The sequence below is a fragment of the Phascolarctos cinereus genome, unplaced genomic scaffold (assembly GCF_003287225.1).
Source record: "Phascolarctos cinereus isolate Bilbo 61053 unplaced genomic scaffold, phaCin_HiC Scaffold_726;HRSCAF=1367, whole genome shotgun sequence".
NCBI classification, from domain to species: domain Eukaryota; kingdom Metazoa; phylum Chordata; class Mammalia; order Diprotodontia; family Phascolarctidae; genus Phascolarctos; species Phascolarctos cinereus.
In genome coordinates this window covers 336,518,972-336,542,755 of record NW_027556098.1, presented here as the reverse complement: position 1 = coordinate 336,542,755, position 23,784 = coordinate 336,518,972, and the positions used below count along the sequence as shown (strand labels likewise).

The 23,784-nt window shown below is 37.9% G+C and overlaps 1 pseudogene; it reads right to left on the bottom strand.

Annotated features, from left to right (window-relative positions):
• Positions 1–18,157: 18,157 nt before the first annotated feature.
• On the bottom strand, positions 18,158–18,651 carry LOC110213363 (large ribosomal subunit protein uL11 pseudogene; annotated as a pseudogene).
• Between the last annotated feature and the right edge of the window lie 5,133 nt (positions 18,652–23,784).

The window sequence follows — 23,784 nt, the reverse complement described above, 5'->3', positions numbered from 1 at the left end:
GGATATATGAGCTATCTATCCATCAGCTATCCCTTGCTTTTGCTTATTCCCAGTCCACCATTTTTCTCATCATTCATCTCTCTTCCGATGTCCTTTATGTCACTTCTCTTGTGTATGGTAAAGTGTTACAACACATTCATGCTCAACATGTGATATTCTATTGCACTCTGAATCACCTCAACTTTAATCCTTCAGAGGCCGTGATATCACACAAGTTGGAACCATATAGCATCACTAGAAGGATATTGACATTAAAATCATACCTCTTAATTTTAGGAAGAAGTTTAGGATCATTAAAAGAGTTACACAAATTCCCAAAGACAATCCTGCTCACTAAACTCCTGTTTACTTCTGGGATCAAGTCATCATCCATTTTCAGTGTCTGTCTCAGATGTATTTCTTAAGAGACCAGTTCTATGGCTTATAAGTCCAAATGTATATCATGGTCTGGACAATGAATATCCTTTATCTAGTCTGATTTTCCTGTGTGGATGATTAAGTATAAGTCTTTGGAGTGATTATGAATCTGATTCAGGGAACTTTTCAATATCTTGGTGCTTGATGGGGTCAAATCAAGGCCATCTATAAATGGAAGAATTTCACCATTTATTGGAAATCTCTCCTCTATTACATTCAGCATTATCTATCATCCACAAGAATGGGAAATATTTATGATAGGCATGTCTCTCTTTTTAATGCCTTGCTTGGTATTAATAATTAGTGGGGTGTTGACCAAAGTTATCTGTGTTTTTATAAGCCTTTCAAGGAATCTTGTATGATTTTTTGAAAGGCACGTAGTAGATATACTGATAGAAAAGATCCTTTAAGGGAATGTTTTGTTCTATCAAATCAAATACTTTTTCCCATTCATCAAACAAAAAGCATGGTGAGATCTTGTTTTCTTTATTCCTTCTAGGCAATTATGTAGCTATAAAGACATGGGTTACTGTAGAATATAATTTATTACAACCTTCCTGTTCCCTTCTCATGCCTTCAGATATTGGTATTTTCAGTCACTTTAAAAAAATCAATGATAAAGTAAATTTCCCCAATTATTTGATGTCCTCTTTTCCAGATATTTTGAGAACTGTTCCTTCAATGCCTTTGAAACTACATTATCTTTATCCCCCCCCCCCCCTTCTGTCCTTGGCCTAGTGTAGCAATTCTTTCCATCTTTTCTTTGTTGCCATTTCTACTCCTTCATTCAATACATCGTTTTATATCATATCAATAATTAAATTAATGTTTCTAAATACTTTAAAAATGATGTGACTCTAAATGCTCTTAGCCCCCACTTTTATTACTCTGGCATCATAACTCCTAAGAGGAAAGGACCACCTCAGGTCAGAGGACAATTTTGCATTCCTTTCTGCCTTGGACAAAGAAATGCTATCCAATGCCCAACCTACTAGTGATGAACTTCTCCAAATTTAGCTAGGCAAGCCCTTGTAGAACAGATGAAGTCTATTACCAGTATTACACATGAAATCTTTCTAATAAGGTAGAAACTTTTAGATACTGTATTCTGCTCTCATAGTCTTTGAGAACCCAGGATTATGTCATGTCATGATAAAGCGTTGGAGTAGGACTTGGTGGAAGCAAGGGCTTAAGAAAATCAATGGGGGCAGCTAGGTGGTGCACAGGTAGAGCTCTGACCTTGGAGTCAGGAGGACCTGAGTTCAAATCTGGCTTCAGACACATGACACTAGCTGTGTGACTCTGGGCAAGTCATCTAACCCAATTGCCTACCTAAAAAGCAAAAAGAAAAAAAAGCAAATCAATAACACTTTGTTCATTCCTGAATGAAAGGTAGGCTGTGTATTTCTAGAGTTTATAATAATTTGCATTTATATAGAACTTTAAGGTTAAGAACTTTAATAATAATAATTAGCATTTATATAGAACTTTAAGCATATGTAAAGCCCTTTACTTATGCTGTCTCCTTTGATCTTCATGACAACTCTGAGAGAAAGGTGCTATTATTATTATTCCCATTTTACAGGTGAGGAAATTAAGATTTGTGTTTAAGTAATTTGCACAGGGGTCACACAGTAAGTTGTCTGCAGTAGGAATCAAACTCAAGTATTCCTCACTCCGAGTCAATCACTCCATTTACTAGCTGTCTGTTTTGAAGGAATTAAGATAAGATTCTACAGTTTTTAATGAAGAGTAAATCAACCTTAGTGCCTTAATTGGCATACTCCTTGATCTCATCCCACATTGTACTATATTTTTCAGGAACTAGGAAGCATCCTCTCCAGTACTAGAAAGGGAGGATAGTGTGTCCAATGAGAGCTGATACAGTTTAAGGGCACATCAGGAAATTAAAAAAGAAAAAAAAAAGCAAGAGTTGGTGGTGAAGGGAAAGGATATTTGGCAGAATAAATAGCATAGATCTGCTGATTAAATTGCATAGAAGTAAAGCATTTGGCTCCCAAGAATTAAAAAGGCATTATTCACTTTATTTTTGTTAACTAGAAAATTAATTCTTGTTGGATAAAAAAGGCTGAGGTATGATGAAATGCCAGGAGTAATTAACTAAATTGATGATGAGAAGACATTTTCCTGTTCTAACCTTTTATGTGAAATGAAACACTATAGTTTTTATCTCCCCTGGGGGTGGCTCTAGGGTAGGAGGGGGCAGTGAGTCAGTTCTCTAAATAAAGGTGCTGCTTGCCACTGAGATCATTTGAGTTACCTGCAAACAATTGGAAAAGTCAGCCTCTGAATTTGGAGTCAGGAGCAGAAAATGAGTCCTATTATGGAAACAATCATTTTGCATAGTTGGAAGGGTTTAGCAAGAAGTCATAATAAGTCACTTAGAAAATACCTTAAGGATAACAAAAGGCTTTCCTCAGAAACTAGTAGGAGCATACTGCAAATATTTTTATTCCCCTTTCACAAATGATAAAACTGAAGTTTAGTGTGGTTAAGTGAGTAGCAGCTATTTGGGGTGATTCCTAGAATTAAGACTTATATCCTAATCTTATTCAAATCCAACATTCTTTTCGCTAGAGCTAGCTTAGCTACAGCAGAAAGAGCACTAAAGTTGGAGTCCCAAGACTCAAATTCATGTTCCTAATCTGCCACTTACTAGCTGTGTGACCTAGGACAAGTCACAAACCCTTTCAGAAGCTAGGTTTCGTCATTTGTAAAATGGGCACAGTAAAACCTCACAGGACTATTGTGAGGATAGGGTGAAATCATATGTGATGAGAATTTGCAAAGTATTATTTAAATGTAAGTTATTGTTAAAAGGAAATTTCTTTCTTTGGGTTTTTGCCCTGATTAATGAGGCAAAATTTAGGACACAGAGAATTAAAAGGAATTTATTAAAAATATGTCAAGGTAGCAACATGTTGCCAGGGTATTCACTAGAGATCAACAAGGGATTCAAGATGGAGCCAGTCTTTATTGCTAACTTTTGTAATGAGATAAAGATAATTCAGATAGGTCCATGTGAGGAAAAAGGGATGGGCCATTGCATCTCAGCTCTTTTCCAGGGTAGCAGGTATATGACAATTGCCAGGTACAAGGTGACGTTTAAAAAGATTGAGAGACATAATTTCAGGATAGTCATTTTATTAATAATGCCAGCATTTTAATAAAAGGTCAGTGGCACTCTCAAATCCCAAAGACTATCAATGTATCGCCTTCACATCTAATATGTCCTTGGAAAAGGGCTGTTCCTGAGGGTGGCAATTAACTCTGATTGGTTAACAATTAATGAGAGGTAGACTTTACAAAGAGAAGTGAGCTCACTCCTGTGAAGGCTGACATGATATCACTCTTGGAGGGAGAGACTTATCCCTATACCCAGACTACCCCCAGCCTTGGGCAATCTAGACAAAGGATGTACCTTTACCCAAACTTGATTGAGTGGAATTTGCCTTAAATTAGAGATTCCTTGTAAGGTTGAGTGGGATCTGACCAAGACTGAGGAGAGTTAATTTTAATGTCTTTCAAGAGAATGAACTTTGAAATGAGAACTATAGAAAAAGGTGGAACTTGATCTCCTCAGATCATTGGTTATTAATAATCATTTCAACAAGCAGGTAGGGAGTGACTTGTGTGATGAATAACAGATAATACAGAGCTGCAGACTGGGTGATGCCTCCCCCAGCATTAAGTGACAAGTAGGTCTGGGAACAATGAGTCACCAAGTTAGCATAACTTTCAATATTACCATTAGCATTGCACCGGGATGATAAATGAATGTCTGTGGAAGAAAGGAAAGAAGGAAACAAGCAGCCATTAAGTACCTATTATGTGTGAAACACTGTGCTAAGTGTATTTACAAATATCTCATTTGATCTCTGTCAACAATTCTGGGAGGTAGGTGCTATTACTATTTGATTTTACAGTTGAGGAAACTGAGGTAGACAGTGGTTAAAGGAATTGCTCAGGGTCACACAGCTTCTACATGTCTAAGGCCAGATTTGAATTTAGGTCTTCCTGACTTGAAGCCCCTGCTGTGCTCTATTCACAGTGTCGCCTAATTGCATTCCTTTCTACCTTAGAGTTCCTACATTAGTATGCAACATATTACACCACAGGTCAGGAATAAGAATAGCAAACATTTAAATAGTTCTTTACATTCATATGATCCTCACAACCACTCTGTGAGGTAAGGAGTATATGTATCATTTACCCCTTTGTTAGAGTTGAGAAAACTGAAGCTTGGAAAGGTTGTGACTTACCTACTACTATAAAGTTGCTAGAGTAGACCAGGGGTCTTGGCCCTAGTCTGGTGATTTTCCCATTATGCTTCCCTACCCCCCTAGGAAGCATAATCTACTTACACAAATAAATCACTGATAGTTATGGAAGGCATCAGAACATTTATGGAAGCCCCTGGTGCCTAGGACAATGTTCTACACCCAGTAGGCATTAAGTGAACACAAATGGATTAGCATAAAGGCTTCTTTCTTTTTTCTTTTGCACATCAAAATACTTTTAAAAAAATCCAAAGTGAAAAATAGATTAAATCTAGGCATGAAATCTGGGACATTTTCTGTTGCTGAATTTGCCATATTTTAAAATAAACCCTCACTGATATGTGGGAGAGATTGCTAAGGAAAATCATGAAAAAGTAGCTTCAAGTTATCAAAAGGTACTGCCTGCAGATAACTGACTTTGAAGCTAATTTGAGGGTTGGGAAGGTAAAAATGAATAACAAAATTCATTCTTTTGAGACAACACTAGAATCCTCTTACACTGTAGTTTTGCGTGCTTCACATATTCAAAGTGCTTCTGTCTTAAGAAATGAAAGATGATTGATTGTACTTCCTCTATAAAGCCAGTCTTGATTTCGCCTCTCCCCTGTATTATTAGTGTTTTCTCTCCCCTCATGTATTCCTACAGCTCTTTTGTTTGAACTCTCTTTTGCCCCTTTCATGTTCTTTTCTACATTGTGCTTATTTGTGTATGTTTGTCTCTCCTCTGGTAAAACATAAGCTCTGTGAGGGCAGGTACTGTTTCATTTTTGTCTTTATATCTTTGCCTTGAACATAAGAGGTACTTAATAAATATTAGTTAAATTGAATTAAATTTATACAATACGTATAACACATATGCAAAAACCTTCTTTTTTTAAATAGATAAATCAAGTAACACAAGTTATAGAATCAAAGGATCCCAGAGTTGGAAGGGACCTTGGAGGTCATCTGTTCTAGTCTGCATCTGCTTATTGATCTCTTCTACAAAAAAAGTCATACCTTCTATTATGAGCTTCCTATTCTAATCCTTCAAATCACCTAGATACTATCTCTTACTCTCTCTTCTTTTGCTCCACTTCTAGAGGAAGGAATGGCCTTTCTCCTACCAAGTGCCACTCTTTACACCAATGTCTTTGGTCCCATCCCCTGCCAACACCTCCATGAGTTTGTCCCTTTGATGATCTCCTTCTCTCTCCTTGTCAGTTTCTCCTCATCCACCAGCTTCTTCCATACTGCTTGCAATCATGCACAGGTCTCATTCATCATTTAAAAACAAAACCCCAAATCTTCATTTGATCCTACCATTCCTTCAAGCTATCATCCTGTATCTCACCTCCCTTTCATAGTCAAACTACTAGAGAAAACTGTTTACCTGTGTTGCTTGCATTTTTCCATCTCTTCCTCTTTTCTGAACTCTTTGCGATCTGTCTCTGAACTGCTATACTCAAATGAAACTGTACTCTCCCAGGTAGTTCTCTAGGATGTCTTAGTTGCCAAATCTGACAGTTTTGTCTCAATTTGGTTCTCATCCTTGATTCATTACGATGCAATATGGGTCAGTGAAAGTGCACTGACTTTGGACTGAGAAGACCCAGGTTCAAATCCACTTGGCACCGTCTTCCAACAACTGCCATTCAGCCTCTGCTTATAAACTTCGAGTAATGGAGACTCTCTACCTTACAAGGAATTACTTTTCCATTTAGTGATAGTTCTAATTGTCAGGAAGATTTTTCTTTCCTAATTTTTCAATGTTTTAATGGCTCTGTGATCAAATTAAAGAAGAGTCTTTCCTGAATGAAGCAGATCTTAACCTGTCTATAGCTTCCTTCTTACCCTGTGAAACTCTTGCTATGTCCTCCCACACATCTTTCACAATGCTGTCACTCATGTTGAGGTTACATCTTCTGGATTCTTTTACCAAATGGTATAATATTTGACACACAATAGGCGCTATAGAAATGCTTATTCCTTTTCTTCCCTCGATGTTATGTGGGTACCAGTGCAGCTCTCATGCTATCCACTGGTTTTCCCTCCCTTCTGTTAAGTAATGAGTCCGCTTATATCATTCTAATAACCTTATCCAAAAGAGAAACAAGACTAGCTTGTCTTGATCTGTTTTTGTTGCATGCATGTTGGCTCTTAGCAATCATTATTTTCCTTTCTAAGTTTCTGCAAACCCTTAACCCATTATTAAAGTATTAAAGTGTTCTAGAATTTTGCCATTCTCTATTATTTTTCTGAAGATCAGTAGTGGCTCACCAATCATGTGCTCTTTCAGAATTTTAGGATATAGATCCTCTAGCCCTTGTTTGACAAGCTCATTAAGGAAAGCTTGGGGATTTCTTGCTATCTTTTTACTTACATTGGATTTTAATTGCCCATTAACCACTTTTGTTCTATATTCTTTTGTGTAAAGATCAGTCTCCTGTGTAGATAAAATAGGAACAAAACAGGAGTTGAGTCCTTCCTTTATTTAAGCATTTGTTGTATTCATTCACCCCAGACAATGCTATCTCTTTTTTCAAGCCTCTTCTTGCTTCCAGTATTGCTAAGGAAGTCATGAGTAAGACTCAGACTACCTATTTCTCATTGCATGACCCACTGTATTATCCTAGGCAAAATATTTCTCTGTATACCACCTTTTTCTCACATAGGAAATGCACAGATCTTGTCATAAATATTCCCCAAGGAATGGAGAAGATCACTGAGGAAGAGGCTTGGGCTGACAATTGGACCTGAGGTTTGTATCATTAATATAGCCTTTTTTGGGGGGTTAAAAAGTGCTATATAAATGCAAAGCAGCTCTATTACATGCTGAAGTGTCATGTTAGGGAATCAAATTATTCCTTTGGATCACTCTACTAAGGTTGATACTTTTGATCCCAGGAACTGTAAAGATGAAGACAAGGTAGAGAGAACATGAAGAAGAATATTTGCAATGATTTAGGAGTGGCACAGCCTGACTAATGAAGAAAGATAAAGGATAAGACTAGATGTGCATAGCCTAGCTAAACAACAATTTAATAGGGATAGAGTCAAGGCTGTCTGAGTATTTGAAGGATGTAAAAAGGCCAAGTAGAGAAATGAAGCATTTACTATGATCCAAAGCAAGTGTGTTCATGGCAATAAGCTGAAAATGAGATCTTCAGGACTTCAACTTGGATACCAGGCAGGAACGTGCACTGAGGAGGGTTGCTGAGAAAGGGTAGAGTGGTGTTATGAGGGCTGTCAATGTCTTACTTCTAAGTTGGTCATGGAGGTGGTGCAGTGGATAGAGTGCCATGCCTGGAGTTAGGAAGACTCATCTTCTTGAGTTCAAATCTGGCCTCAGACACTAGATGTGTGACCCTAGACAAGGCACTTCACCCTGTTTGCCTCAGTTTCCTTATCTGTAAAATGATCTGGAGAAGGAAATGGCAAACCACTCCACTGTCTTTGCCAAGAAAACCCCAAATGGGCTCACGAAGAGTCAGACATGACTGAAAAAGGACTGAATGACTACTTCTAGGTTGTATAGTAGAAAGAACGCTGGACTTGGAGTCAGGAAGTTTGGTCATGCCTCAGATGTTTACTCATGTGTAACTCAGGGCAAGTCATTTAACCTCTCTCAGGCTTAGTTTACTCATCTGTAAAATGAGAGTAATAATAGCATCAACCTGATAAGGTTGTTGTGAGAATCAAATGACATAATATCTGTAAAGAATTTGTAGACTTTAAGGCTATTAGCTCTTCTTTTTATTACTTGGATTTAGATATGTGACTGGAGAGCATGCCATGTTTATAGTACTACATCTGGAAGAAGATAAGCAGGTAGACAGTGAACAGAGTGCTAGGCTTGGAGCCCAAAAAGCCTAGATTCCAGTCCCAAACCAAAATAATGACTATTTCGTAAGATTACAGCTTTAAAGCTGGATGGACTCTCAAAAGCCAACCAGGATAAGACCCAGGGAAATCAGGTGACTTGTCCAAACTGACACAGATGGTAAATATTAGAAATGAGATTGAAATCTCAGTCCTCTTGATTTTGGAGTCATTATTCTTTCCGCTGTACTACATGTGACCCTGGTCAAGTTATTTAGCATCTCTTGGCTGAAGTTACCTCGTCTATAAAATGGAGATCATAATCTCTACAGCATTTCCTTCACAGGATTAGTGGATATGTAATACACTTTGCAAACCTTAAAGGGTTATATAAAACATTGTTGTTATAAATATTGTTATTGTTGTTGTTGCTATCTGGGGGACAGGATGATAGTAACCCTGTACATTGGTTTTTCTTTTTCTGGTTTATACAGATGATGTCTTACAAACCCTCAAAAATGAAGGCTCCCACTTGAATTACTACAATGTCTTCTACTGTTCCATATTGACCTTTCAATGAGTTATTTTTTTAACCATCTTTAAAAATGGTTGTATTAGGTGCTGCGACACTGAAGTTTGTAATCTAGCAGCAATTTTGAAAGCTTCAAAGTCCCCCTTCTCCTTCCAACTCTCTCCCTCCAAAGAGCCCCCAATTTGTCTCACGGGTGCTGCTGCCACCGCCATCAAGCATCTGTTCGGTTAAGCTGTTCGTTTTCAGTCCCATCTCATGCCAAGTCTTCATAAGAATAATTAACATGCAGAACAAGTAAAAGTGGCTGAAAGACAGGTCCCAGGAAAGTGGGGGAAGCAGGAGGATCTCATTAATCCACAAAGTGGATGATCTGGGCTCTGCCCCTTCTCTCCAAAGTAACATTAGGCATAGGCAGGTGACTTCTTATCACTAAGCCTCTGCTTCCTCGCCTATATGATGAGTGTGTTAGAGCAGGTAACCTGTAAGGTACCTTCTAGCTCAGCCATTGAATTGACAGGAGATGGCTGCACAGCTTCTCAGCTCTTCTTCAGTCTCCTGAGAGATAGAATCTCAGGGGACCTTTCTGCCCTGTGGTGCTAATCAAAAAGAGGTTTAAATCAAATGTGATGTGGCATCTTTCCTAAATTCAAAATTAATTTGCTTTTCTGCCTTTCCATTCAAATCAGATTGTATTTCACAATTTTTTTTTTGGCTGAGGAGAGGGGACAGAAGGTGAGCGTGCTGATGGTGGATGTGAGGCGCTGTAGAGGAATAATAAGTTTATTAGGTGACTCTAAGGGTTTCTTCCTTTTTTTTTTTTTTGGTAGGGGAGGAGTTGCTCTGATTTTTCATGAAGTCTTCAGATTACCTGGCTAGAAGATGGGACTAAGAGATGGGGGAAGCAATAGGTGGTAGTTGACTATTAATACAAAGTCCTTGACACTGGAGGAGGAGTGAATGATAATTTTAGGTTGAGTCCCTGAGTGAAAGAGTGGAATTCTCCTGGATCTGTCCCTTCCCTGGTGGAAATCCCAGCAAACTGCCTAGCTTTGTTTGTGGTATAGCATGGGGTAGGAGAAAGAATGCTGCTGGCCCTAAAGCCTGAAGTATTGAAGTCCTGATTCAGGCAAGTACTAACTGTGAACCAGGACAATTCATTTAACCTTTGTGCCTCAGTTTTTTCATCTGAAAAAATGGGGATAATATTTGTACTAGCTACCTCACTAACTCATTGTGAGGAAAGTACTTTATAAAATGCCATAGAGAGATGAAATGTGTGTGTGTAAATGACAGTCATGAAACATATATACACAGAGTGTCTCCACTAGAGATGCTGGTGGAGAAGCTACTGGGTGAGGTACCATTTAACACTTGGGTCTTAAGCTGCACCAGCTTATTGACAAACAAGCTTACACAGACATGCTTCTTACTCCCCAGCCCATGATACACTAACTGCTGCTCTAGATTTACAGTGAAGCCTAGGGGGTAAGACCTAATCACTTCAAAAGCAATGACTTGAATGATGTATCTCCGACTTATTTGGTGTCCCCAGTCTTGCTTCCTTTCTCTGCCTAGCCCCAAATAATTTACTTATTCTCCACTTAGGCTAAAGTAATTTACTAAAAGGAAATCAAAAGTAAAAATATAAAATCATTGAACTCTGAGGTGTTTTGAGTGGCCATAGTCTCTGCTGGTGGTCAGTCTCTAGCCCTCTATCTTCTCTTTAGTCAGAAAACAAAAATTTAAGCATCCACTATGTGCTAGGCACTCTGTGCTATGTGACCAAAGAGCATCTGTCTACCCCTTTAAAAAGAGTTCCACCAAACATCACTTTACCCCATCTAATCTTTCAAGCACCTCACTGCTTCCTGTTGTACAAGATTCAGAAAGAGCAAGGGAAAGCAAGGAAGCCCTTAGCAGCCAGAAGCCTGCTTTATCAGGAGATTATAGAAGTTAGCTATTTTTGTCATATATGGCAATTAAAAAGGTTTCAAACTATGTTTGAAAACATGGTTTCTGGGCAATTTAATAATTTTATTAATAAGGCCAGCATGTTCATTAATAAAAGGATGGTCATTTAGCTATCTCTCTTAGACCAAAGACAGTCGCGGCAGTGAGGTCACAGTTTATTTACCCTTCAAAAGGCAGGTGTTCCCCAGGGTGGAAATCAACCCTGATTGGTGAGCAGTTAATGAGAGAATGAATATTACAATGAGGGGCTGATAGTGACATCATGTCACCTTTGGACAGAAGGACTGTCTCTATACCCAGACCACCTCTAGCCTTGGCCAATTTAGACAAAAAGATCTGTCTCCACCTAAGCTTGATTGATGGAATTCACCTTAGACTAGAGATTCCTTGGAAGGTTGGGTGGGGTTGGATAAAGAAGGTTAACTCAACCTTCAGAGGCTGAGGTCTTAAAAATAGAAAAAGAGGGAACTCTAAATCTCCATAAATTATTAGTTATAGTAATTTCTCTCACATAATGTACCTAACTTTAATCCTATGACAGCAGCCTACTTGGAGATCTTCTAGGTAAGGCTGATAGAGCTTAATAGCAGATAATTCTCTATTACTTAGCACCAAGTTTAGCTATTATGATGAGTTTCTCAATAACAGATTTCATATGCTCTGTGAAAAGCTCTAGATGTAGTGCATACCAGATGATCTGATTAATATTGTGTGAAAACATGAATATGTTCTTATAAATGTCTCAGTTGGTTGAGATTTAGAAGCATGAATGGAACTCCTAATGATTGTCTTCTATCACCCATAGCAATACAAATGAAAGAATAATTGTGTGGGTGCTGATGAAGTTGTAAAAGAAACCTGTAGTCAGATCAACAACTCAATGCATATTTATTTAGTTTCTACTAAATTCAAGGCACTTGTGCTAGGTGTTAGAGATACCAAGATAAAAAGCAACACATCCCTACTGTCAGAGAATTTATAGTCTAATGGAGGATATGACACATGGATTAGATGATTCAAAGCAGGGTATGATTGGTCCGAAAGACAGTGTTTGATAAAGTGTTGAATCATTTTTCAGTCATGTCCAAATCTCCATGACCCCATCAGGGGTTTTCTTGGCAAAGACACTGGAGTGGTTTGCTATTTCCTCCTCAGCTCATTTTACAGATGAGGAACTGATAAAGTACCATAAAAAATTTGAGGAAGGAGAGGTTACTTTTAGTTGGGGAAATCAGAGAAAGCTTCATGGAATAGGTAGGTGCCAATTGAGCTGGCCCTTGAAGGTAGAGAAAGATTTCAATGAGCAGAGGTTAGGAGGAAATGTTTCTAGGTTATGTGGTAGTGGGACACAGTTTACAAAAAATTCAGAGGCAATCTGCATCATGTGGGCATGATGTAATTGGTCACAAATTATGAGATACAACTTATTCTGGCCAGTTGCTAAAGAGAACTTGGGGCATAAGTAAAAGTAGAGGCATAGAAAGTGGAGAGTTACAGCAGCATGAGATTGTGAGGAAAAAGAAGTCCGTAGCCTAAGGCAATACCACTCCCCATCATGGAAGGAATGATTAAGGGATGCAAAGGAATAGTTATAGATTGGGTCAGGGATTACAGGTCAGCAATGGTACAGATGCTTCCTTTATTTTGTGCTGTCAGAGAATGAAATGTTTCACCGAAGTTCATTTTCTAGGTCATTAAAACCCTTTAAGCACTAAAAAAAAAAACCCAAAAAAACAACAAACAAAAAACAAACGACGTAGAAACCTTTATAAAAATTGTATATACATATACATACATATATCTGCCTTATTAAATGGAACATAACATGCTTATTTTTGATGGTTCAGGTCATTCATGTTATACTATGAGGGGAAGAAAATTTGGAGCTCAAAATCTTGTGGAAGTGAATGTTGAAAATAAAAAAATAAAAAAAATAAATTGGAAAAAAAGACAGTGGTACCCTCAGGGTTTATTGAAGTGAGCTTTCTCCTCTCTCTCTCTCTCTCTCTCTCTCTCTCTCTTTATATATATATATATATATATATATATATATATATATATACATATATATGTATATATATATGTATATATGTGTATATATATATATATATGTATATATGTATAATATATACATACACATTTTCTGTTTTATCTCATCTTGCTAGGCTGCCAGTTGTCAAGCAATCAGCTAGAATTTATTAAATGCCTGCTATATGCCAGGCACTGTGCTAAGCTGTGGGGATACAAAGAAAGACCAAAGACAGTCTCTGCTTTGAAGATACAGAGAGGACAAATTGGGGGTGGGGAAGGCACTAGGGTTAAGGAGGAATGGAAAAGGTGTCCTGCAGAAGGTAGAAAGTGGGCTTTAGCTGAGACCTGAATGAAGCCAAAGATGCCAGGAAGTAGAGACAAGAAGACAGAATGTTTCAGGTATGGGGGATAGCCAATGAAAAAGCTCAGCTGGGAGATGTCCTATCTCTGAGGAATGTGAGGAGGTCAATGTCACTAGCTCACAAAGTATGTAGAGAGAAGTAAAATGTAAGAACATTGGAAAGGTAGGAAGGGGATGTTTATGAGGGAATTTGGAAGCCAAATAGAGTATTTTATGTTTGGGTATTGCAGTTTACTCAGTGTGCATGTGTTGATATGATCAGACTTTTGTTTTAGGAAGATCAATTACATAGTTGAGCAGAGGATGGATTGGAGTGGGGAGACTTTAGACAGGGACACTAACCAGCAAACCATTGCAAAATCCAGGCATGAGGTAATGGGAACATTATAACAGGATAGTGGCTGTGTAAAGAGGTGAAAAAAGGGAGGGGGGGGGACTTACAAGAGATATTATGAAAGGTAGAAAAGCCAGGATTTAATTACTGATTATATAACAGGTGTGAGTGAGGGTGAGGAATCGAGGATCACACCTAGGTTGTGAGCCTGATGACTGAGAGGATGGTGGTACCCTTTATAGTAATAGGCAAATTTGGAAGGGGGAGGAATTGGAGGTAGGGGAAGATATGGCTTCAGTTTTGGACAAGTTGAGTTTAAGATGCATGTGAGACATCCAGTTTGAGAAATCTAAATGGCAGTTGAAGATGTGAGACTCAAGGTTGGGATAGAGGTTCTGTCTGGACAAGTCAATCTGTAAGTCATCTGCATAGAGGTGATAATTTAAGCTATGGGAACTTCCAGTGTCAGGTAACAGTGTGGGGTAGTATTCAATTTAAAAGTTGAGAAAGCCCAAGTTTATATCCTGCCTCTGATATTTACTATGTGACAATGGAGAAATCATTTAACCTCCCTCAGCTTTAATTTCATTATCTGTAAAATGGGGATAATCTTAGTGCTAGTATCTACTTCATGATTGTTATGAAGTTAAAGTGAATGTATTTAACTGTGGTGGAGAACTGGCCTGTAAGAGTCCAGTCTCTATGAGCATACACAGCATGTTCTGCTTGATGCAATCTCCCATGTAGACTTTGAAACAAGTGCAGGTATCCTACAACTGTTTCCTATCTGCTTGGTCTGTGAAGAAGAGAGGCTTTTTTGAATGGCTGATGAGTCAAAAATTGAAGACTATATACAAATATACAAAACATTAGAAAAACACTTATTTCTCTGGTGACATATGAGACCATAACTGTTTCAAGTCCCAGGTGGGGACCAACCAGGCTGACCTGAAACTTCAAACTCATGGCCTTGCTCTTGCTTCTGTCTCTGTTGTGTCTATTCTTTCCTCCTCTTAGTTGAAGGAATATTAGAAACAGTTCTGAAGATGTAAACTTTAAAAGGTTGGAAGAGTAAGTCGCCAGAAATCTAGGACTGGAGTTCCTAATAGAGTTCACTGGCAACTTAAGCCCAGTGAGAAGAAGCTTTCAGGATCAAGGCCAACAGTGAATCTAGCCCATAGTCATCCATAGACGCTTTTTGTCCCCCAGCAAGGAAATAATCTCGGCATTCAGAAGTGAACTTGGTGAGCTGAATTCTTTGTAGCAAATACTTTAAGCTTGTACCCAGGGACTGAGTTGTTATAGGGGAGAGAGTACTTTTGGTTTGAAGGAGGGGTGTTTCAGTTAAGTCCCTGCTATATTTTTGAATGAATACTCCTTTGTTCCATTCCTTCCTTCTGTTTCTGGTGAGTTCAGAATAGTCTTGTTATTGAAATTTCCTTCCTTTCATATTTGAAGATCTTTCTCCTAATTACTTGCAGATTTTGTTGATTGTCAATGGAATTGTTAAATTTACTCATGTATCTCAGAGTCTGCAGCATGGGGATTTGTTTTTGTTTTTGTATTTGGAAGTAATCTGTGGATTCTTTGGATTGGTCCTTTGTTTTCTGTATTTAGAAGTTCTGGGCAGTTTTAAAATATTATTTTTTGAATTAAGATGTTCAGGTGTTTGGACTTATAGTCTTCTGGGAGACCTACAATCTTTGAATTGTTTCAACAAATTCGATCTTATAGATAAACATATGATCTTAGAGATAAACATGATGATCTTTCTTTTGTTTCTTTGATGGAACTTGCCACTGTGAATTCAAGTTTTTCTATTTTGTCTGTTATTTCTGCTATGTAGGCCATAAATTTTGCTTCCACAATTCTTATTTTTTAAAAACTGATTCAGGAATGTTCTGCTGTGGTTCCATGACTTCTTGGGAAGTGTTAGGGGCTAACAAGTTACCTCCTCTGCTATGACTTTACTGAGTTCTCACCTATTTTGGGTTCTTGGTGTCCTAGATTATGGAGATGACTAAAATTTTATTATCTCCTGTGCGTAATTGCTATTTTGGAGAGGGTTCGAGGATTAGAAAAAGTGTCTAGTCCTCTATCTTTTTGTTCATGTGACCTGAACATCTCAAATATTCCTTTGTAAAATCAAATTGGTGTTTACTGGTTGAAAGAGTATGGATACACTAATTAATGGTATTGATTATATTGGGGATATAATAGCTAGAGATTGGTATTGAGGAGAACACACCAGAATGGGGGCTTTCATTTTTCAGGCACTACAAATAGTTTTGCCCATCATGGGTATTCCTAGAACCAAGAAAAAAAGATGTAGTCTTGCTCGGAAAACTGACTTTCCAGTAAGAGTAGGAGTTGGCATAAGGACCCTCAAAGTTTATAGGGGCTATATATGTAAAATGCTTTGTAAACTTTAAAGTGCTATATAAATGTCAGCTATTGTTACCTGTCTTCAATAGCTATGATTCAACTCTCAGAATTTATGCTCCTAATGTATAATGGCTTTTTACAAAGTCATAAACCTAGGAGCCTGAGGAACTCTAAAGCTGACCAGGACCATCACAACTCCTGAGGCAGAAATATTTGAAGACTCAGATAGAGAATTCAATGATTTACTTAGTCAGTGAATTCAACTACACATAACCACTTCAAATGATTTATTTTTCACACTAATTGGAACCTAGCTGTAATTCTTCTCCAACCTCTCCTTCCCCTAGTATGCACATAGGCCTTGGTAGTCTTCCCAGAACCATCTCTCTTCCTGCTTCCCAAAGCCTCTTGCATAATACTCCTTTTACAACACAGAAGTTACCGGGGGTGGGGGGTGGGGGGTGGGGGGTGTGTGTCTGTGGTTTCTCCAAGGAGACATTTTTGGATTAGTGCTGACCCTTTTTCATTTCTATTCATTCACTCAGGCAATCTTCCAGCCAGCTTACTCTCTCGACCACCAGAATGCTATTAAATAAAGTACATGATTTTTAATTAATGGCCTTTGAGATGTGTTTTGTCTACTTAGAGACCATTTTTGCTTATTCTTCTGTTCTTGGCTGTGTTTATTATAATCAGCATTGCCCAGAAAAATAACATCTGTATAATTGGAAGGTCATTGTTTTGTGTTTATTACTCATAGTGCCTTATAGAGTACTCAATCATTTGTGCCATATAGAGTACTGACTATCATTTCTCATAAGATGTAGTACGGTGTAGGGGAGAGAGAGGTGGGTTCAGAGCCCAGATCTGGGGTCCTGCTTCTGGACCCATTTTTGCTATGTGACTTTAGGCAAGCTACTTAACCTTTCAGTGCTCTAGGAAACCCTTTAAAGTTATAAATAGTAGAACAGTTGCTGATGTGCATTAATAGAGGAAATTTTTTACCTGGGGGCTCACTGAAACCAATGAAATAATAAGTCTATTACGAAAATCATTTATTTTAATCAGATAGTAAAGGTTAGGCCCTTGTGATATCCATGTATACTATATAAACAAGTTTAATGAGCATAGATTTTGCCCTCTGGGAGCTTACAGTGGGAAGCAGAAAACATTAGTGTAAATTATTACAGGATGATTAATCCATACTTCATGCAATTTTTGCTAACAATAAATTCTTTATAAAAGAAAGTTAGAGTCTTCCTTAATCCAGCCTCACCTAGTTAAATATTTGAGTTATTGTTAAACTGAAGATAGGAGGAGAAGACAGTTTAGAAATCAGGGGCAGGATGATTTCTTTGGAGGGAGGTTTTTTGTTCTTAGGTTTGAAATTTAGAATACATACATATATACGCTTATACATATACACATATATGCGTATATATGCATATATGTACATATGAAAACACAATTTTTATTCATTGTTGACCATGTACAATTACCCTAGCACAAACCCATGCTATTTGTGCAAAAATCTTGAGCCAAAGGTTATTCTTTTAGAACCTTTCTCTTCAATTTCTTGATTCCTTAGTCCCAGCTATTGCTACCATTAACTGAACTGTCTTGAGTTTGTTTTGAGGGGATCCTCACCCTCTCCCTGCAAATACCCCACATTCAAGGTTTTTAAGGCAAATGAGCAGTCCTATCAGTCTGCAAAGATGACAAACTTTTCTCAAGCCTGGGGCAATTTTGGTTTGTCCAACTAGTCTTCTCTCAATTTACAATCTCTTTGCTAAGATGCTACAACAACTTCTTTGCTCTTTTAACACTACCCTCTCTCCTCCCAAAAAATTACAAAGCAGCTGAGGGTTATTGCAGAGCAAGAAAGCTGAAGAAATTATGTTAACAGTTATTTCCCAGAATATGTGATAGCTTCTAACACAAAAATTTTCCAGACTGAAAAGCAAAGAGCCTCTGTCTATTGTTAAATGTTAATTTATTGCAATAGTCTCCTTTATAGCTTTTATTTAACTTGCTGGGCATTCCACAGCACTAGTACTGATGTCATCAATGACATCGTGAGGATGTCTGCCATCAATATTGTACCCCACAGACTGGGCTGTTCCAAATATCTCTTTTATGGTTCCAGAGAGGTCTCTTGCCAAGGATTGTGCCTCATCTGTGAAGCAATGTTGATAATCTCATCAAGACTGATATTTCCACTGTGTTTAATATTTTTCTACTTCTTTCAGTCCTGAGGAGGTTCCTTAAGGGCTTTGATGATCAAAGCTGAGGCAGAAGGCATAACCTCCATCTGGGCCTGTCTGTTCTGAATGGTAAGTTTCACTGTGATCCTTAGTCCTTTCCAGTCACCAGTTGCCTTAGTGATATCATCATCACCAACCTTTTTGGAGAAAAACCCAAGGATAAGTTTTTGGGTCAGAGCTGATGCGGCACCAATTTCCCCACCAGTACACCTTAAAAATACTTTAATTTCATTAGGATTAAACTTGGGTGGCATGGTGGCGACAAAGGTGCAGGCTCAGCCTGAATGCTGGGGGCTGACTGCTGGTGCTGGATGAACCCGGATTCAGAATGAAAGAAAGAAGTTGTATCTTTGCTACCACAAGATGGGAGCCAAAAGCAGGAATAGTTTGTAATGTTGCTATCAAAAAGAAAAATAGAGCTATCTCTTCCAAGATATTTGTAGCAATATTCTTCATAATTGTGAAGAACTGGAACAAGTTAAATTCCTAAGAGTAGGGAGCCAGCTAAATAAATTGTGATATACCAATATTCTGGTGCTAAAATGGAACTGAGTGGCCAATATGAGGAATTTTAAGAAATGTAGAGTGACTTACATGAAATAATGAGAAGTAAGGAAAGTAAAGTCATAGGAACAATATTATACTTAGTGGATCTAGATCAAAAGAAAAAAAATTTATGTACAAATACAAGTTTTGTTGTTTTTTTTTTTGATTGGGCAATGGGGGTTAAGCGACTTGCCCAACTAGTAAGTGTTATGTGTCTGAGGCCAGATTTGAACTCAGGTCCTACTGAATCCAGTGCTGGTACTCTATCCACTGTGCCACTTAGACCCCCAAATACAAGTTTTAATGGACAAAGAGAAAAAAGGAGACACAAGGAAAAATTATATTTGTATCTTGAAATATTTCAAATATAAATGGTTCAAATGTCTTTATATTTTTGTTATTTAAAGTTAAGTTCAGATAAATAATTTCATTGTTTAAAGGAAAGAAAGGAAAGTAAACATCATTATTAAAAAAAAAACCTACTCCCACAATAAGCCTACAAAACTGAAACCACCATTTGGGAAGGTTTAGAATATAGGGTTCTAGGGGCAGCTAGGTGGCACAATGGATAGAGCACTGGACCTGAAGTCAGGAGGACCTGAGTTCAAATTTGGCATCAGACACTTGACACTTACTAGCTGTGTGACCCTGGGCAAGTCACTTAACCCCAACTGCCTTACAAAAAAAAAAGAAGATAGGGTTCTATCTTGGAGGAAGTGGGATGTATCATGTCACCAATGCATCAGAAAATGCCTGTCAGGGTAAGCTGAGGCTCATGTGCCCTTGGCAGACAAGGTAAACTCGAAAAACAGATGCTTCTTAGTAACCATAGAAGCTGAAAGCCAGAAGAATAAAAAAAAACACAAATAAACCCCAAAACACCTTTTTTTCCCTGTTCTCACTCTGAAGATTCCTCTTTAACTCCATTGCATTTCTTGTGGATTCTTGATTTTAACTTGAGAAATTATAAATGCCCCTTTTCTGATTCTTTTGGCATATTGCAACTATGTTCTCCATCTTGTGGTGAAAAGATTGAATACTGACATAATAAGTCCTTGTTTGGACTTATTAATATCTTAACTCAGATCCCTCCTTGGATCAAAGAAGACTGGAGAAATAGTAGGGAGTTGGGTTATAAAGGGCTTTGAATGCCAGAGGGTTTTTATTTGATCCTGGAGGTAATAGGGAGCTGCTAGAGTTTATTGGTTAAGGAGATGATATGATCAGACTTATGCTTTAGGAAAATCACTTTGGTGGCTGAATGGAAGATGGACTGGAGTGGGGAGAGATTTGAGGCAGGTAGAACCACCACTAGGCCATTGCAGTAGTTCAGTTGTGAGGCGTGAAGGCCTGCACTAGAGTGGTGGCAGTGTCAGAAGAAAGAAGGGAGCATATTTGAAAGATATTGCCAAGGTATAATAGACAGTCCTTGACAACGGATTAGATATGGGGATTGAGACATAGTGAGGAGATGAAGATGATACCTATATTGTGAGCCTGAAGGATTGGGAGGATGGTATTGAACTCTATAGTAATAGGGAAGGTAGGAGGTGGACATCCAGTTGGAGATGTCTGAAAGGCAGCTGGAGAGCAAAATTGGAGGTCAACAAAGAGGTTAGGGCAGAATTGGTAGATTTGAGAATTGTCAGCATAGAGATAGTCATTAAATCCATGCAAGCTGATGAGATCACCAGGTGAGAAGAGAAGAGGGGCTAGGACAGAACCCTGAGGGTCACCTGTGGTTAGAGGTGGATGAGGAACTAGCAAAGGAGACTGAGAAGGAGCGGTTAGGTAGTAGGAGAACCAAAAGAGAATGGTGTTCAGAAAACCTAGAAAGAAAAGAGTATCAAGCAGAGAATGATCAACAATGTTAAAGGTTCAGACAGATCAGGGAAAATGAGGATTGAGAATAGGTCATTGGATTTGGCAACTAGAAGATCATTTGTAATTTTTTTTCTTAGCCCCAAAGAATCCCAATCTTCAAATATTTGCTTCCTCTTATTTAAGTTCTTTCTTTAATGCCCTAGCAGGTAATCTTCTATGCCTAGACTGCCGCTAAAGTGATTTTCCTAAGGAGTAAGTACCATCATTTTACCTTCAATGTCCCCCCCCCACATCCACTTCCCCACTCATACACACACTCAATAAATTCCAGCACGTCTCATTTGCACTCAGGACCAATACAAAATCCTGTTCAGCATTCAAAGCCCTTCATAATCTAGCCCCCTCCTTTCTTCCTAGTCTCATTGTATCTTACTCCTCACCATGTATTCTTGATCCAGTGATGCTGGCCTCCTCACTATTCTGCAAACAAGATTCTATTATCACCGTGGTGGTAGATTCTGCAAACATCTCTTGCCTCTGGGTAATTTTTTTCTGGCTGTCCTCCATGCCTGGAATACTCTCCCTTCTCTAGTCTAACTAATGACCTTCCTGGCTTCTTTTAAGACCCAAATAAAATCCCACCTTCTACCTTCCCCAACATCTCTTAAATTCTAGTGCCTTCCTTCTGTTAATTATTTCTTATTTGTCCTTTAAATAGTTTGCCTTATAATATTTATTTACATGCTGTTTCCCCTATTAGAATGTAAGCTCATTGAAGGCAGGAGCCTCTTTTTGTATCCCCAACATTCAGCACAGTGCTTGGTACATAGTAGGTGCTTAATAAATGTTTATTGATTGATTGACTCAAATTGGACTTGTCCCCTTCTACTCTTGAATCCACAGCAATGGTTTGGCTGGTTTAGGGCAACATCTGAGTGAATAGTAGAATTTTGCTTTTTAAGTTTTCTGAGAGTATTTGGGGATAACAGGTGGAATGTGATTAAATTTCCCTCTACCAAGGAAGGATGTAAGAATTTTCTTCATTTGATGAGTACTGCAATATTGACCAGGATTCTTTTTTTTCCCCCTCCCAGAATCGCTGGAATATTCTCCCTTCTAGACAAAGAAAGCAACAATACAGAGAAAAAAAAACCCTGATGTGACAAAAAAGAATAAGTTATAACAGAGCAAATCAAGCTTTATGATGCATAACATCCCTTTAGCAATTAAAGTTATTTCAGAACTCATTCATTTAATTGCTCAAAGGATGATCTGTATCATGATGCTTGATTTGCTCTGTTATAACTCATTCACAGATAGAGGAGGGGAGAGCCAGGCATCAAGATTAAATACTGCACATATGGTAGTTTAAAAACAACAATGACAACTTAACAACAACAATGCTGCCTTCCTGTATTAAAATCAATGGAAAGATGGAACATGGTTAATTCTCCCCTATGAATTTAATAGTCAATTTGTAGGATCATATTATACTGAAGTTGGAAGGAACCACAGAGTTCACTCAGTATTGCCAGTTCTTTGGATCTTGTGAATGAGCTGATTGGATCCATTCCAAACAGTATAGCTTGCTGAGGACAGGTTTGATAGAACAGGGAGTGGAAACATTAGGGAAGGGTAAAAATAAAGGCAAAATGCCACCTTAAATCTTTTTCTGTTTGTTGTCTCCCCTGTATACATAAAAATGATGCAATTCCTTAAAAGATATAAGAACAGAGATACTCTATTGAAAACTTTTGATCGTTACTTCAGTGAGATATAAAATAAGGAGATGGATACTTGCCAAAAATGTTTGCCATGGACATGGACTAGATAAACAGCATAGTCTGAATTGAAGAGGGATTTCTTATGGTTGGTGAGGTTCACTAGATTCTCCTTTTTGGGGTTGTCATCATGCTGATGACAAAAAGCTCCAGAATATTGCACAGCCTTCTAAATGTGATCTGTAAGCATTCAAAAATGTTTGGCCTAATCATCTATGTAGAAAAGCCAAGTAGATAAAAAATTTCTATTTTTTCAAATTATAGCATGTTCTGAATGGACAACTTGTAGAGCTTATCCATCAATACATATCTTGAAAAGATGACACAAATAGATGATGAGTTGAGCCTAGAATTAAATAAATGACTTCAAAGTTCCTTTAAAAACTCTAAACATATGCCAGAAACAAAGACCCATCTTTTTTTAATATCCATGTTCTATCAGTGTTGTTATATGGCTGTGATCCATGGAACACTACAATTTCTGGACAATTAAAGCTGAGTATCAATCAGAGGGCAATAGTGGATGTGGGCAAGCTGTAACGCATAAAAAGTGGCAGCTATGAATAGCGAAAGGATGTCACAGAGGAGATATAGTTTCAAAAAATAAGATGGGCTGGTCATGGAATAAGCAATAATTAGTGTAGTACCCATATGATCTATGGATATTCCCATGCTATCATGAGAAATGAAGAAGGCTCCTAGCACATGGGATGCACCTCCTGCAGTGAATTTTTAAAACAAAAATTAATATTTTCTTTTCCTCAAATTTTACATGTAAAAACAATTTTAAAAACTTTAAAAAAGTTTTGAATTCTAAATTCTGTTCCCCTCTTCCCTTGCTTCCCCTTCCTTGAGACAAAAAGCAATCTGATACAGGTTATACATGGTATAATCATTTAAAACATTTCCATATTGGTCATTTTATGCAAGAAGACTTGGAAAGAAAGAAAGAAAGGAAAGAAGAAAGTGAAAAATAGTATGCTTCAATCTGTATTCAGACAACATCAGTTCTCTAGAAATGGATAGTATCTTTCATCATGAGTCCTTTGGGATTGTCTTAGGTCATTGTATTATTGAGAATAGCCAAGTCATTCACAGTTGTTCATCATACAATGTTGCTGTTGCTGTATTCAATGTTCTCCTGGTTCTGTTTATTTCACTTTGTTTCAGTTGATATAAGTCTTTCCAGTTTTTCCTCGCAGGAAATTTTTTTTCAGAGGATCATAGGATTATAGA